This window comes from Arachis stenosperma, chromosome 9 (genome assembly GCF_014773155.1).
Source record: "Arachis stenosperma cultivar V10309 chromosome 9, arast.V10309.gnm1.PFL2, whole genome shotgun sequence".
Classification (NCBI taxonomy): Eukaryota; Viridiplantae; Streptophyta; class Magnoliopsida; order Fabales; family Fabaceae; genus Arachis; species Arachis stenosperma.
In genome coordinates this window covers 69244743-69262983 of record NC_080385.1, presented here as the reverse complement: position 1 = coordinate 69262983, position 18241 = coordinate 69244743, and the positions used below count along the sequence as shown (strand labels likewise).

At 40.2% G+C, this 18241-nt stretch overlaps 1 non-coding gene across 1 annotated transcript; it reads right to left on the bottom strand.

Annotated features, from left to right (window-relative positions):
* Window positions 1–8021: 8021 nt before the first annotated feature.
* Window positions 8022–8129, bottom strand: LOC130952944 (small nucleolar RNA R71). The gene has a single exon (XR_009075117.1). It is a non-coding gene; the product is annotated as a small nucleolar RNA R71 (small nucleolar RNA).
* Window positions 8130–18241: the final 10112 nt, after the last annotated feature.

Genomic DNA, 18241 nt, shown 5'->3' with positions numbered 1-18241 from the left:
TTGTCAACCACAATCATCATATGCACATGATTCCATCCCTCAATATAGTTACACACCACAATCACAAGCTTCACATCACCATTCAACTCTATATGGCCCTAATTCATACACACCATATCAACCACCATATGAATCACATCTAGAATCACCGTTCCAATACCAATACTCTCCTGAAGCACAAAATCCATGCACACCACCTCAAGGATTTCACCAATGTGAATCGCCTTCCAACTACAACACCTTTTCCTCGAATGATGAACCCTCTCTTTTACCACCAACCCCCAATGAAGTCACCATGCTAGAAGTAAGAGATCTTGAATCTCATCTCTTAAGGCGACATGAGGAGGACGAAAAGAAGTTTGAAGAGTTAAGAGCGAAAATGACTACCATGCTAGAAACTATTGGTGACATGATCTCATTCCGCCTAAGCTCGTGCGACCAAGGCACCCCCATTTTTGGATGTGGAGAAGCAACCAAGGAGCTTAGTGAGGAAATGAACCTGAAACTCCAAGGTGAAGAAGAGAAACCAAAGCACGAAGTACAACAAGAGGAGAAAGTAGAGATGATTGAAGCAAAGGAACTAGCGGTTGGATGTTTAGGATATGTTGAGTACATAAAGGAATCTCAAGTTGAAGAATCCTCTTTCAAGGAATGTGAAAGGGATACTAAAGAAAAGAGTAATGTTGCGGGAGTAAACGAGGAACTGAAGGAAATTGATCAAGAAGTGGATTTCATCATCAATGATTTTTTGTCCACATTGATTAATCCCCTTGACGATCTTGTTGAACCCTCTTCTAATGAAGAAGTGGAAGAAGTGTTCCAAGCAACAAGCCCTCCTATCTATGATGATTCCGAATCAACATATGATCCATGTGAGTTTGAAGAATCCTTCCCCACTATGCTTGGAATTGACGACGAGGTAAACTTTGCTCAACCTCCTCTGTATGATTTGAGTGATGGGGAAGAGATAGAAGAAATTGGTGAAGAAGAACTTGAACTTGAGGAATCTTATCAAGTGGTGGAAACCACTAAAATGGGATGGACTGGAGTAGAACATGCTTTGTCATGATCTTTGGGAACTCCTCCATCTAATTTGTCATCCAACCCTTCGCTTGAGTGGGTAAAACTTCTAAATCTCAGCTTCATTATTCCACTTGAGTACGGTTTGCTTGAGACGGATGGCCAACTTAGGGTGCTTTGTGGAATTAAGCGTAAGAGGAGGACATTTAGTGGTTGGCGTTGTAAGTTTAGATTAATTATGGTTGGAAGCTTGAAACTGAAGAACATGGATTGGTGTAATGCTCAATTGAATGGGTCTAGGAGGATAGTTTGGTGCTCACATGAAAATTCTACTTTCTTATCACCCGAATGGAACCGAGATGATCAACTAGAAGATGGGTGTGAAGATAAGATATGGGATCCTGGATCATGCGCTGGAAGTCAATTTTGGGAGCTTATATCTTGGAAGGAAGCTCACCAAAGCTTGGTGAACATGGTTGGAAATTCTGACAACCGACTGAAGGACAAGCACTCTTGGAGGTTCAAGGATGGATACAAGCATAAACCGCCTTGACAAGGAGCCTCCCAAATGTCCAACTTAAGGACTTAAACCAAAAGTGCTTGGTGGGAGACATCCCACCATGGTAAACTCTTTCCATTCTATTGTAGATATAACGAATGAATGAATTGGGTTCCATTGTGTATAGTTTCTCTACCTTTTAAGTGTGTTTTACTTTGATTGCTAAGGTGTTTTATACAATCTAGGTTTGAATATGGGATGATTCTTTGAAATTGAGTTTTTGCTTGGATCCCAAGTTTTCTAAGTTCATTTGAAAAATACCCATTGTCTCAAATTATGTATCAATTTTACATCTTAGCTTGCTTTAGGACCTTGAAGGAGATTGAGAGGGTACTAAGCTCTTCCAAAAAAATAGAGTAAAAGTAGAAGAAAGAGAGATTCCACGCGCTGGCGCACAGTGCGCGCGCATAGAATCGCATTATGAACTTTCTGTGCCAAGGACCAGAGAGTTGCACCACTTTTGGGCCAACTCTGTATCTCAACCCACGAGGACGCACGCTGCACGCATCCACGCCCCTTCCTGTTTCTCTTCCTACGCGTCAGCGTAATTCGCGCCTCCGCGCCCATTCCGTAAGCTCAAGCCATCCACGCGAATGCACACAGCGCGCGCACGTTGATGCGTCTCAGCATCATCCAGGCCAAGGACCCGAGAGTTGTGCCAACTCTGGGCCTCCTTTATGTCTCTAGCCCAACCTACCTGTGCGGACGCGCAAGATGCATGCTCGCGCGGATTCAAAAATCACTATCCCTGAATTCGCGAAGGGAACAGCGCATTCGCGCAACCCTCTTCTCTTCCCTAACGTCTCTCTCTCTGCCCCTCTTTTCCAATGTTCCACCCCCAACCTCCGTTACCCCTCTCCGGCAAGCCACCCCGCGACCACTACTGTCGTCGCCTCGCCCCTCTCTTTTTCTTCCTCTCCTTCTCGCCATTTCTCTTTCCCTCTCATTCCTCTGCTCTCTCTCACGGTAACCGCAACTCCGGCCGCCGCGACCTCCCTTGTTGCCGGCACGAGCTTCCTCATCACCACCATCTGAGGCAGTGACTCTGCTGATCACTTCCACTGCCTCCCTTTCCTTCCCTTTTCCGCAACCATTTCTGCTTCCCAGGTTCTACCCTGCCTCTGCTCTGTTTTATTTCTGTTCTTAGCTTCTTGTTAGTTTAATTAGTTAGTACATAATTTTGTTTGTTAGGATAGTTAGAGATATCTGCTGTTAGGTAGTTGGGATGTGGTTAGAGGATTCTAGGTCTAATAAGTGCTCCATTTGTGATTATATGTTTGAATTTTTGTGCTGTGAGGAACTGCTCTGTTTCATTGCTCTGCTTATGTTGTATGTTGCATGTTGCTTCACTATTCATTGCTACTGGTTGCTTGTAGCACATTCATGTTCATTGCTCAATTGCTTACTTCCGATGCATTTATATAGGGTCTTCTCTGTTTTTCATTGTTAATGCATTCATATGGAAGTCAATTTGACTGTTTGAATTTGGGAAATAGCCAACTTATTGCCGAATTGCTGCCAGATTTTTCCTAACCATACACCATCAATTACACTCATTTGTTGTAACAATTTCTATTTGGTGATTCTTGTATCAAAGGGATTCTGTTACCTAAATTGTTTTGGAAATTGTTCAAAAAAACAAGTTTGGTCATGATTATCATATTCTTTGCTTATATTCATGCTAGATTGCTTATATGCATTGAACGATTCTAATAAATTTTCAGATTGACCAGTAACTTGATTTTCATTTGAAATTGAGCTTATTTGCATGCCCCACAAGATTGATGATTTCTTCTACCCATATGACCGCTATGATTCGAACCCTTCATGTCCAGATTATCCTTGGTCACATGGCATATGAATTTTTCAAATCTTATCTCAATCTTTGTGACTTTCATGGCACATCAAATTTGGTGTTGAATATTATTTCTTGATTGATTCATTCTTTGATATTTTGATCACACCAACACCAATTCATGTAATTCTAGTAACTTGCATTGATTGATGACTTGCTTTCTCGTGAGTTACTTTTTAGCAATATCATATTTCATCATCAACGACTTGATGCTTTTCATGATTGTAAACATGCTTACATCCCTACTATGTACATATCTTTTGAATTAAGCCGGTAGCCACCATATTACTGACTTCCAAACTGATTTCTAACTCTAACCTGTTTAACCAACTAACTTCTCTTTTGATTTTTGACTTAACTCTTTTGATCATTCTTTTGGATATGGTGTTTCTTAGGCTTAATGATCAGTTAATGCGCAATTGTGGTTTGAATTCTTGGTTTGAAGATTCTTTTGAATTCTGAACCTTGTTGCTTTCACTCTAAGATTTCTACTTTATTTACTCACTTTTTGAATATGCATTGTTATGAGTGCTTCTTCATTATTTGGCTAGCTTCTTATATTATGTAAATTCTATTTTTCAGGATGTCCGATAAAGGGAAAGCCATAGCCACTCCTTCTAAGAAAAAAAATCACTCTAAGATCTCTATCCCGTCCCCAAATGCTAATTATGCTAAAAATCCACTGAATGAGACAGATAAGGAAAATCAGCTGCTTCCGTCCACTGGCCCACTCAAATTCCCCAACATCTTCTCTGAGCTTCGCTTTCCCAAATACCGAAAGACAAATCTAAATGTTGAGAAGAGGTTGGTGCTTCCAAATGATGTAAGGCGCGGCGTCAATGGCCGCATTCTAGAGTTGGGTTTGGAATTTGTTGATAGGGATCTGGAGAGGATAAACATCTCATGGGTCAAGGAGTTCTACTGCAACTTCTTCCGTGCCAATCTCAATTCAGTTCAGCTGAGGGATAGAGAGATTATGATTACTGAAGTTGCCATCGAGGAGGCACTGCAGTGCCGACACATTACTGATGATGCCTGCGCATATTAGCAGGCAGATATTGCTATCAACTGCATGACCTTCGATTATGAGGCGCTTAAGCGCGTGATTACCACACCAAAGACTCCATGGGTGATGGATTTGGGCAACAGGAAGCCCAAGGGGATGATGTTTGCTCATTTGTCTAGAGAGGCCAAGACCTGGCAGATGATATTTGCCACCTATATCTTGCCCACCACACATTTCTCTGAGATCCCGACGGAAATGTTAGTTCTGATCGGTTGTGTCATGGAGGGCAAAGAGGTGTATTTCCCCCGTTTGATCCGCCAAAGCACGTGGCGAGCACATATCCGAGGCTTACTTCCATTTCCCACTCTGGTAACCAGTATGGCTGCGTTAGCCGATGTTCAGTGGAGGGATGATGATGAGACACCACCACCCTTGGATGATGATGATAAGGAGGTCACCATTCCTTGGGGTGGCTGGGTGCACAAGAGACCACTGCCCAGAGGCTGTTCTCGGATTAGAGTGACTGTGGAGGCAGCTGGACCTTCACCCTCCACAGCAGCAGCCCCCTCTTCCTCGGCCGCCACTGATGTGTGGAAAACGATCCAACACAAAACTCACCGGCAAGTGTACCGGGTCGCATCAAGTAATAATAACTCACATGAGTGAGGTCGATCCCACAGGGATTGAAGGATTGAGCAATTTTAGTTTAGTGGGTGGTTTAGTCAAGCGGATCAAGTGTTGGTTGAGTGATTTGTGTTTAACAGGAAGTAAATGACAGTAAATGTAAAGGGAGAGGGGAATTTGCAGTAAATTTAAGAACAGGAAGGTAAAATGGACTGAATCTTAAAGAACAAGAAAGTAAATGACTGAAACTTAAAGTGCAAGAAATGTAAATTGCAGTAACTTAAATTGCAAGAAATATAAATTGCTTGAAAGTAAAAGGGAATTGAGGACAGGGATTGCAGAATTTAAACAAGAGAATGTGAATTGCAACAATTAAGAGAACAGAAATTGAATTAGAAGCAATGAGAATTAAATCAGCAAGGAAATAAAGTGCAGCAGAGGTTCCCAGAGGAACCAAAAGTAAAATTTGGTCTCAGGTCTCAAGAGACTAGGTAGCAGAGCCTAGATCTCTATTTGCCTTCCTAGATCCAAGTTAACAAAGCAATTGACAAGAATTAGAAGAAGAAGCAGTAAAGGAAATGTAAATGGATTCAATTATGCAGAAAGAGATTTGAAGAGAATTTGAATGGGAATTGAGACAGAATTTTCTCAATTTCTCACACCCAAAACTCATAAACAGAAGATTAGAAATGCTCAGGCAAGAATGAGGAAGAAGAGAGATCAATTCTCCTCCCCAATTCTCAGAAATCTCGGTGAGGTCACCAAGAACAATTGCCAAAGCTCAAAAGAAAAGTGAAAGTAAAAGTAAAATTCAAATGTAAAGGTAAAAGTCCTAATTACATCAAACTAACTCCTATTTATACACTTTCTATTCTTGGATATTGGGATTTGGATGGGCTTTTGAATTGGTGAAGAAATGAATTCAAATGGATTTTTAATTTAAATTTTCAGCCCAAAATGGTGGCTCCCAGGAGGCTGCCCTGCCCTTGTGGAGGGCAGGGCAGAAAATTGGTGCTTGGTGCGGAGGTTTGGTGCGTCTTGGGTGCGTGTTGGTGCGGATTAGTGCTACCAGGAATGCAAAACGCTGCCCTGCCCGCGCCAAGGGCAGGGCAGAAAATTGTGGTGCTGCCAGATCGAGGAGTGTGCGCGCTTGGCGCTGCCAGGGTCAAAAATTGGTGCGCCAGAATCGCTTCTTGGTGCGCCACACACAAGATGCTGCCCTGCCCGCGCAGAGGGCAGGGCAATGTTCCCTCTTTCACGTCCCGTGTTCGAAACACGGCAGAAGCACACGCTCATCATTTTTCTTGGCTTCATGGCACGGCAATCAACCTTAAGTCCTAGCTTCCTCATGGTTCCTTGTTCGATCCTTGTGGCATGCATCATAGGCATTTTTCCTTTGATTTCTTTCCTTGGAGAGCCCGATACTGCCCTTGTGGAGGGCAGGGCAAGGTTCTCTTCCTCTTGGTTCCAAGGCACATTTTGTGCTCTGCCCTTGTAGTGGGCAGGGCAGAGTTGCCTTCTCTTCTTGGTTCTCTTATGTTGCCCTCCTAGAGGGCAGTGTGCCCTTGTGGAGGGCAATGTTGCCTTCCTCTTTGCATGCGGCACGCTTCTTCTCTCTTTTGCCACACTTTCCTTTCCTTGGGCTACACTTCTTAGGCCACGCTTTTCCTTTTCTTTTCTTTTCTTCACCTATAATAAACCAAAACAACCACTCCAAGTATCACTAAATTCAAGAGGCTTATAAATCAATTAAAATTCAATTAAAATTAGCTTAAACCTCATGATTTAACAATAATTTCATGGTGGTTGCTTGATTTAGAGAAGTTATGCATTAAATCACTTACTTAGGATGCAAGAAAGTGCATAAATGCTAACAAAACAAGTGAAATTAGCTTGAAAAATGGGTATATGATGACTTGTCATCAGCCACCGCATCCTTACCACCACCACCAGCACCTCAACCGACATACCTATTGGTGCAGCGTTTACTCCATTTCTGGAGCGCCTCGAGCGTCGCCTTATGAGACGTATTGATCACTTAGACTGGGCATTTGCATCCCAGGGCATCGAACTCTCCCCGCTCCCAGACTCTCCAGCCTCAGACGAGCAGGATCAGGAGGAAGAGCATGGCGAGGAGCCGACTCAGTAGGACGCACCACCAGAAGCACAGACCACTCCTGAGGACTCACAGCCAGCACCACCGCCAGTTCCACAGCCTGAGCATGAGCCATAGCCCGGCGTGATTGTTGACCCCCATCCCGAGCTTCAGTAGTAGCATCGAGGATGATGCTTGATTCTAAAGTGTGGGGAGGTCACCGTTTGTGACCCCCATTCTTGTTTTCCTCTGACACCTCAAGGAATCTCTATACTGTGACATAGAGGATTTTATATTTTCTTTGTTTTCTTTTCTTTCATATGAGCAGGAACAAAGATAAAGGCATACTTGTTGAAGCTTATTCTGAACCTGAAAGGACTCTGAAGAGGAAGCTAAGAGCAACAAAAGCACAAAACTCTGAAGAGGAGCTCACTGAAATTTTTGAAAAGGAAGCAGCAAAAGAAACAATTATGGCCGAACCAAACAACAATGCAAGGAAGATGCTTGGTGATTTTACTACACCAACTTCCAACTTTTATGGAAGAAACATCACAATCCCTGCCATAGGAGCAAACAACTTTGAGCTAAAGCCTCAATTAGTTTCTCTACTGTAATAGAACTATAAGTTTCATGGACTTCAATCAGAAGACCCTTTTCAGTTTTAACTGAGTTCTTGCAGATCTGTGATACTGTTAAGACCAATAGAGATGATCCTGAAGTCTACAAGCTTATGCTTTTCTCTTTTGCTGTAAGAGATAGAGCTAGAATATGGTTGAACTCACAACCCAGAGATAGCCTGGACTCTTGGGATAAGCTAGTTACGGCTTTCTTAGCCAATTTCTTTCTTCTTCAAAAGCTGAGCAAGCTTAGAGTGGATGTTCAAACCTTCAGACAGAAAGAAGGTGAATCCCTCTATGAAGCTTGGGAAAGATACAAGCAGCTGACCAAAAAGTGTCCTTCTGACATGCTTTCAGAATGGACCACATTAGATATATTCTATGATGGTCTGTCTGAATTTTCCAAGATGTCACTGGACCACTTTGCAGGTAGATCCATTCACCTAAAGAAAATACCTGCAGAAGCTCAGGAACTTATTGAAATTGTTGCAAATAACCAGTTCATGTATACCTCTGAGAGGAATCCTATGAGTAATGAGATGCCTCAAAAGAGAGGAGTTCTTGAAATTGATGCTCTGAATGCCATACTGGCTCAGAACAAAATATTAACCCAACAAGTCATTATGATCTCTCAGAGTCTGAATGGATTGCAAAATGCATCCAACAGTACTAAAGAAGTATCTTCTGAAGAAGAAGCTTATGATCCTGAGAACCCTGCAATGGCAGAGGTGAATTACATGGGTGAAGCCTTTGGTAACACCTATAATCCTTCATGGAAAAATCATTCAAATTTTTCTTGGAAGGATCAACAGAAGCAAGGCTTCAATAATAACAATGGTGGAAGAAACAGGTTTAGCAATAGCAAACCTTTCCCATCATCATCTCAGCAACAGACAGAACATTCTGAGCAGAATCCTTCTAGCTTAGCAAACATAGTCTCTGATCTATCTAAGGCCACTCTTAGTTTCATGACTAAAACAAGATCCTCCATTAGAAATTTGGAGGCGCAAGTGGGCCAGCTGAGTTAAAGGGTTACTGAAACTCCTGCTAGCACTTTCCCAAGCAATATAGAAGAGAATCCCAAAGGAGAGTGCAAGGCCATTGATATAATCAACGTGGCCGAAACCTTAGAGGAGGTGGAGGATGTGAATCTAATTAAGGAAGACCTCAGGGGACGTCCAATGGTTAGTACGGAACACCCAAATGAGGAACCAAAGGAATCTGAGGCTCATACAGAGACCATAGAGATTCCCTTGGACATCCTTTTACCATTCATGAGCTCTGATGACTATTTATCTTCTGAAGAGGATGAAGACATTGTTGAAGGGTAAGTTGCCCAATATTTAGGAGTAATCATGAAGCTAAATGCCAAGCTATTTGGTAATGAGACTTGGGAGGAAGAGCCTCCTTGCTCACCAATGAACTGAATACATTGGTACAGCAAAATTTATCTCAAAAGAAACAGGATCTTGGTAAATTCTTAATACTCTGTACCATAGGCACCATGACCTTTGAAAAAGCTCTGTGTGACCTGGGGTCAGGGATAAACATGTTGCCCCTTTCTGTAATGGAGAGACTGGGAATCTATGAGGTATAGGCTGCCAAATTCTCATTGGAGATGGCAGATAAATCTATGAAAAAGGCTTATGGACTAGTATAGGACGTGCTAGTGAAGGTTGAAGGCCTTTACTTCCCTGCTGATTTCATAATCTTAGACACTAGGAAGGATGAGGATGAATCCATCATCCTTGGAAGACCCTTCCTAGCCACGACAAGAGCTGTAATTGATGTTGACAAAGGAGAGTTGATCCTTCATGTGAATGAAGAATGCCTTGTAGTAAAGACTCAAGGTTCTCCATCTGTAACCATGGAAAGTAAGCATGAAGAGCCTCTCCCAATACAGAGTCAAATAGAGCCCCCACATTCAAACTCTAAGTTTGGTGTTGGGAGGCCACAGCCAAACTTTAAGTTTGGTGTTGAGAGATCTCAACCATACTCTGATCATCTGTGAGGCTCCATGAGAGCTCACTGTCAAGCTATTGATATTAAAGAAGCGCTTATTGGGAGGCAACCCAATTTTATTTTAATTTTATCTATATTATTTTGTTTTCTTTTAGGTTGATGATCATGTGAAGTCACAAAGACAATTACAAAAATAAAAAAAAATCAAAAACAACATTGAAAATAGCACACCCTGGAGGAAGGACTTACTGGCGTTTAGTAAGGGTAGTAAAATGGGCGTTTAAACGCCCAATCTGGCACCTTTCTGGGTGTTTAAACGCCAAAACAGGACAACAAACTGGCATTTATACGCCAGAACAGGAAGGAAAGCTGGCGTTTAAATGCCAGAATAGGGCAGCAGACTGGCGTTTAAACACCAGAATTACACTCTAAGGCATCCTGAACGCCCAATTGGAGCATGGATAAGAATTCCTTGACCTCTCAAGATCTGTGGACCCCATAGGATCCCCACCAACCTCAACTCATTCTCTCTCCTCTTCACCAATCACCTCCATAACTCTTCCCCAAATATCTTTCACCAATCACTTCCTTAACTCTTCCCTAAAAACCCCCCACCCACTTTCAAAATCCAAAACCATTTCCCTCCCAAACCCACCCAAACCTTTCGGCCACTCTCTTTCCCTTTTCCTATAAATACCCCTCTCCACTCCTTCATTTTCACACATCATACACACCTTTCCCTCCCCTTGGCCGAAACACATACACCTTCCATTTCCTCCATTTTCTTCTTCTTCTATATCCTTCTTTCATCTTTTGCTCGAGGACGAGCGAATATTTTAAGTTTGGTGTGGTAAAAGCATTGCTTTTTATTTTTCCATAACCATTTATGGCACCTAAGGCCAGAAAAACCTCTAGAAAGAGGAAAGGGAAGGTAACTACCTCTACCTCTGAGTCATGGGAGATGGAGAGATTCATCTCAAAGGTCCATCAAGACCACTTCTATGAAGTTGTGGCCAAGAAGAAGGTGATCCCTGAGGTCCCTTTTAGTCTCAAAAAGGGCGAATATCCGGAGATTCAACAAGAGATCCGAAGAAGAGGTTGGGAAGTTCTTGCCAACCCCATTCAACAAGTCGGAATCTTAATGGTTCAAGAGTTCTATGCAAACGCATGGATCACAAGAAACCATGATCAAGGTATGAACCCAAACCCAAAGAATTGGCTTACAATGGTTCGGGGAAAATACTTAGATTTCAGTCCGAAAAATGTGAGGCTAGCGTTCAACTTGCCAATGATGGAAGAAAACACATGCCCCTACACCAAAAGGGTCAACTTTGATCAAAGGTTAGACCAAGTCTTCATGGACATATGTGTAGAAGGAGCTTAATGGAAAAGATACTCAAGAGGCAACCCGGTTCAATTGAGAAGACCGAATCTTAAGCTTGTGGCTAGAGGATGGTTGGAGTACATCCAACGCTCTATCATTCCCACAAGCAACCGATCTGAGGTAACTGTGGATCGGGCCATCATGATCCATAATATCATGATTGGAGAGGAAGTAGAAGTTCATGAAATCATAGCTCTAGAACTCTACAAGGTGGTGATGGTATAGAATTTCACAAATGAATTCTCATTGCAAGTATAGTTTCTAAACCAATCAATAACCCTTTCATACAAAAAGTTGTTGTCACTAGTACAAAACCCTAAAATTTATAAACCGAAGTATTGAACCTCGGGTTGTTCTCCCTATGAATTACAATAAAGTGTCTTGTTATTGGTTATGAGTTATTTTAGGGTTTTTGATAAGAAATATGAAAGATAAATGGCAAGAAAGTAAACTAATAGCTAAAAAAGGTCTTGGCAAGGGTTGGTGGTCAAGGATCTCTATCCTAATCACTAAGCACAATATGAGAACTGGCAAGGATTAACCTCACTAAATCATCCTCTAACTAGTAGTAAAGGAAAGTTAAATGAGATATATCAATCCAAGTCCATAGGTCCTAACTCTCCACTAATTCAATTAGTGAGAACTAGAGTCAGTGGCTCCCAATCATCAATCCTTTGGACATTAGTAACTCAAGAGGTCCTAAGTTACCTCTCCAAGCCAAGAGTATAAAATTCTATTCAAAAATCTTTCCAAGCATTTTATCAAACACTTGGAAGGCATAAAAGGAAAGCATATGAAATCTATAACAAGAATGAAATCTAACAACTATTATTACAAAGAATTAACAACTACAATCACAAAGAAACACAATTATTATGAATTACCTTGGATTGAATGGAAAGAAAATAGAAGGAACAATAGTAGATCTATAACAAAATACAAGAACAACATGAAAGATATTACAACAAAAGAATGGAAGAAGAATGAATGTAACTGCAAGGAATTAAGAAGATAGAAATAGAAGAAGATGAATTAAAATCTATATCTAAGAACTAAACCTAATCCTAATCCTAATCCTAGAGAGAAGTGAGAGCTTCTCTCTCTAAAACTAACTCTAAACTAATCCTAATGAGTGTGAATGAATGAATCCCCTTTGCTCTTCAATCCTTGGCTTTAAATAGCATTTTGGCACCAAAGTTGGTTGGGATTGGGCCTCACAACCCTTCTAATTCGCTGCCCACATTTTCATTAAAAAATCATAAACCAGCACCGATGCGTACGTGCACAACACGCGTACGCGTCCATGGGGTAATTCGCAAGGTGCGCCCGTGCGTCCATGGGCGAGTTCAATTCTTTGGCTTTTTCCATGATTTCTCCACTTTGCATGCTTTCCTCTTCACTCCTTTTATCCATTCATAGCCTTTTCAATCTGAAATAACTAACAAACACATCAAGGCATCTAGTGGAATCAAAGGTGAAAAAATCATCAAGTTAAAGGCCTATAAAGTATGTTTTCACATCTAAGCACAAATAAGGGGACAATCACAAAATCATTCTAATTCATTGGATAAATGTGGGTAAAAGGTTATAAAATCTCCTAAAATCAATACAAGATACACCCTAAAAATGGGGTTTATCAACCCCCCCACACTTAAACCAAGCATGTCCTCATGCTTAAACCAAGAATGAAGTAAAGGGTATAACATTTATTCAATGGAAACTAACTAAATGCACTCTACCTATATGCAACTATCTAAATGAATGCAATTGCTTGGTCAAAATAAATCAATTCCCAAGAAGCATATATGCACAAGGGCTAAGGACTAGCTAGTCTAATCCACAATTGAATTGAGTTATTAAATATTTTTACAAACTTGCATGAAGAGATGATCATAGGTGAAAACATGTAATTGAGCATCAAACCCTCACCGGATGTGTTTACACTCTATTCGCTCAAGTGTTTAGGGTTGATTCTCTCAATTCTCCCCTACTCATGCTTTCCAAGATTTGTTCTTCTTCTAACAATAAACATATATTTCATGCATGCATACAATTATCATGAGGTCTTTTCTTTAGGTTGTAATGCGGTTAGGGTCAAGGTAGGATGCATATTTGGTCAAGTGAGCTTAAAATTTGAATCTTTGATAAGCTTAAACTTCCCACCTAGCCTATGACATCCTATACAATTAAGTTCTAACCTAACTACCCATTTTTCACTTTTTCACATACTCATGCATTTTCTTTTCATTTCACAACACTTATGCATTGATTTTATTGAGCTTCACTTTGCTTTGGGGCATTTTGTCCCTTTTTTATTTCTTTTTTTTTCTTCTTTTTCTTTCATTCATTCATTCTTTACTTCAACTTCTCTTTTTTTTCACATTTATTATATTTTTTCTTTTTTTTCTTTTATTTTTTTTTCTCATTTTTATTTTTCTTTCTTTCAAGCTTCATACAAGAATATCAATGCATATGGTCTATACATTTTAATTAATACATGAATATGTACCCAATTTCCAATATTTTCAGTAAAAATACAAAACTACCCTTTTTTTCCCATCCAATGTCCCAAGTTTTCCCACACTTGAATGATACTCACACATACTAGCCTAAGCTAATCAAGGATCCAAATAAGGACTTTTATTGTTTTCCACTTTAAGGCTTGTAATGTGCTAAATTAAGAACAAGTAGGTTAAGTGTATGCTCAAATTTGGCTAACAAAGGAAGACAAAAGGTAAGACTTTTTGGGTAAGTAAGCTAAATGAAATGATGGCCTCAATCATATAAATGCATGTATACACAAAATAATGGACATAAAGAATCAAACAAATCAAATATCACAATCATAGAAAGAGAATAATGCACACAAGAAGGAAAATAAGTGGTTATAAGATGTAACCACACCATTAGGCTCAAATCTCACTTGCTTGTGTTCTTAGCTCAAAAACATGATCCACAATATATATAATTCAAGCAAGTTTAATGAAAAGTTTTCACTCAAAGCAAGTGAGGTGTCCTATAGATAATTTTCTCGAAATTTTCACTATTTTGACTAAGCTTATTGTGTATACATATGCAAAAATAAGAAAATACAGGTAAGAATCCTAAAAACCAAAAACGAAATGCAAAAGTGTTGAGATTAGAAATCTGTCACCTAAACTCGCTGACCAGTCGGACGACCTCCCCACACTTAAAAGTTTGCACCGTCCTCGGTGCACTCAAAGATGAGCAAGGGGGTACGGTGACTCTCCGGGTTGCTGCGTGTTCTTAGTCTTGCTCCCATGTTTGCTTGTGGTGCATTCATCATGAAAAACAAAAATATAACACCATAAGATGAGAAGATATAAAAGCAAGGAAGCGTACATTGTTGGAATGAGGTAAATCACTAGAATTGAGTGAGTAAATTAGTGTGACATTAAGAAATATTAGGTGTGTGAATTCTAAATTAGGCGCCTTTTAGAACACACATTAGCATAAAAAGTGATGTCACAAAAGAAGCATGCACTTCACTTATCCTAGTGTGCTTCAGATGCTATAAGTAAACTTGTAAGGTAAAACAAGCATTAAAGAAGCATGAAAGCATTCAAGCTAAGGCATATAGATGCATGTGATTATGAAATACAATGTATTAAGGTTAATGCTCAACATCCATCAAGAAATTTCCCACTCAAAGAGAGAGTTCAAATCACATGGTGGCTAGCTACAACATGCAATTCAAAAGAGTCACAGGCTCGAAGGCAATTCTAATCACTTGGCATTCTTAAAAGGTGAGCATAAAAAACTCAAAACCAAGTAGTAAAATATAACCTCAGCAATAGAATCCAACAAAGATTATAAACATGTTGATGTTAAGAAAACATCCCTTTTTACTACTCAGCAGCAATTAATGGTGAACAAGAATAACAATCCAACACTCACAATAAAAAAGAGAAAACTAAAAGAAAATTAAACTAACAAACTAATCAACTAACTAACAAATTAGTTAACTAAAATAAATGGTTATCAATGGTGTTTGGAAGTGTTGGATGAGGGGTAGGAGGAGGGAAGAAGAAAAGAGAAGGAAAGAAATGGAAGGAAGAGAACAAAAGAAATGTGTGAAGGAAGGAAATCCGCGCGTACGCGCGCATGCCGCGCGCGCACGGATGGTTTATTTCGAGAGTTGTGCGTACGCGTCATGTGCACGTACACGCGAGTGGGGTTGTTCCAAAGGCACAACGTTGGCGCGGCGTAGGCAAAACTCTCTGGAAAATGTATGGAATGTGGAACTTCTCAATCCACGCGTACGCACGCATGGCGCGCGCATGGAAGGTCGAAAACGCTTGATGCACGCGTACGCGTGGGTGGTGCTCTGTTTTCCAAAAAAATTTTGCTATGTTTTTGCACCAATCCAAGCATTCCAAACCTCCAAACAGCTACCAAAACAACATAAAACCTTATTTAACATACTAAACTACCAAACAAACTCAAAAAATTAACCAAAATATGAAATTAAACTATTTTTACCAATATGTACAAAAAGAGAAAATGAAAAGAAGTTACCATGGTGGGGTGTCTCCCACCTAGCACTTTTGTTTATTGTCCTTATGTTGGACTTATGGGGAGCTCCTCATCAAGGTGGTTTGTGCTTGTACTCATCTTGGAACTTCCTCCAATGCTTGGACTTCCAATAAGCTCCATCATTCAAGATCAATATCTCCAAGCTTTGATGGAGTTCTTCACAAACCATGGGCTCCTAATGTTGATCCTCTCCTTGTAATCTGGGATCCCACACTTTATTTTCACACCCGTCTTGAGGTTGATCATCATTGATCCATCCGGGCGGTAAGGAAGATGAATTCTCAAGGCGATACCAAACTCTCCTTTGAGACCCATTCAAGTGAGCACTAGCCCAATCTTTGCGTCTAAGCTTTGATGTATCAACCAAAATGAGCCTTGATTTGTAACGCCATCCACTAAACATTTTTCTCTTACGCTTTATCCCGCAAATCATCCTAAGTTGACCATCCGTTTCAAGAAAACCATACTCAAGTGGGATAATAAAGCTAATAGAAATGATTTTTACCCACTCAAGTGAAGGAATATATGACAACCTAGGCAAAGAGGCTTCCAAAGATTTTGACAAAGCGTACTCAACTCCCATCCTTCTTTTTCTAAGGACTTTCACCTCCTCACAAGATATTTCAAATTCAGTCGTTTGTTCATCAATTTCATCTAAATCTTCTCCATCACTCAAATCATAAATGGGAGGTTGAGAGAAATCTACCTCCACATCGCTCTCTTCTTCATCGGGAGAAGGTTCTTCAATTTCAAAAGATTCTTCACCACTAGGATTTGCTTAATTCTTGCTCCACTCCTTCCAAGACTTTATATGGGATATGCCTTGGAGGTTGTGCACATTCCTTTTCAACATCAACTTTAATCTTTTTAGAGGGGTTTTCCTCGACTTTAGGTTCCCATGGAGGTTCTGCATCTCCTAAGTCTTCAACCACTTCTTCCTCTTCTTCAATAGTCATAGGTTCCTCCAATTGTTCTAATACAAAGTAGCATTCCTCCTTTTCCACCGAGGTTTCCAATGTCTCCCTCATGCTATGCTCTTCTTTTGCTTCTCCACATGTAGCCATGGGAGCTCATTGGGTGTCCAAAAGTTGGGATTCTAGCCGGTTTACAACCTCATCCAAGACGGTCATGAATTGTTGCACATCCCTTATCATTTCCTCTTGTCTTTGAAGAAGAACACCAAGGGTTTCATCCATTTGAGGTTGGGGTGGATGGGAAGGTTCATTATATTGGGGGAAGGGTTCATAATAGGAAGGTGGTTCATCATAATTAGGGTGTGGTGGTTCAATATTTTCCACTTTTTCCACTTGTTGCACAACATGCTCCATGGTTGCTTGAAATTGATCCAATGCTTCCTTGAGATGATCCCTTGACTCTTGTTCCTCTTGGATATCATGAGTAGGATCATAGGGCTCTTGGATTGAAGGACATGAGTATTCTTCCATGGGAGGTTGTGGTGGAAAGTAATATTTATCTTGTGGTTGGAAATTTTCATATATTGGAGGTGATTCATCTTGGTAATAATATGGAGGGGGTGGCTCTTGAAAATGTTGATGTTGGAGTGGTGGTGGCTCTATGTGTGGTTCATATAGCTCATATGGTTATTGGTAGGATGGATATGGATTAGGGTCATATGAAGGTGGTTGGTAAGAAGGGGCTTGTGAGTATGGTTGAGGGTTATGTTGAGGGTATGGATCATTGGCATATGGTGGTGGTTCTTGAAAGTCACAAGTGGATTCACCATAGCCATTGGATTGATATGCATCATAGAATGGCTCTTCTTCATAGTGCATTGGTGGGGTTGTTGCCAACATGATTGATCATATGCATATGGCTCCTCCCACCTTTGGTTATCCCATCCTTGATACATCTCTTTATTGTAATCTTCACTTCTTACAACATAGTTGTAATCACACTCATAGCCAAAGTGAGAATTGGCAAGGATTAACCTTACTAAATCATCCTCTAACTAGTAGTAAAGGAAAGTTAAATGAGATATATCAATCCAAGTCCATAGGTCCTAACTTTCCACTAATTCAATTAGTGAGAGCTAGAGTCAATGGCTCCCAATCATCAATCTTTTGGACATTAGTAACTCAAGAGGTCCTAAGTTACCTCTCCAAGCCAAGAGTATAAAATTCTATTCTAAAATCCTTCCAAGCATTTTATTAAACACTTGGAAGGCATAAAAGGAAAGCATATGAAATCTATAACAAGAATGAAATCTAACAACTATTATTACAAAGAATTAACAACAACAATCACAAAGAAACACAATTATTATGAATTACCTTGGATTGAATGAAAAGAAAATCGAATGAACAATAGTAGATCTACAACAAAATATAAGAACAACATGAAAGAGATTACAACAAAAGAATGGAAGAAGAATGAATGTAACTACAAGGTATTGAGAAGATAGAAGTAGAAGAAGATGAATTAAAATCTAGATCTAAGAATTAAACCTAATCCTAATCCTAATCCTAGAGAGAATTGAGAGTTTCTCTCTCTAAAACTAATTCTAAACTAATCCTAATGAGTGTGAATGAATGAATCCCCTTT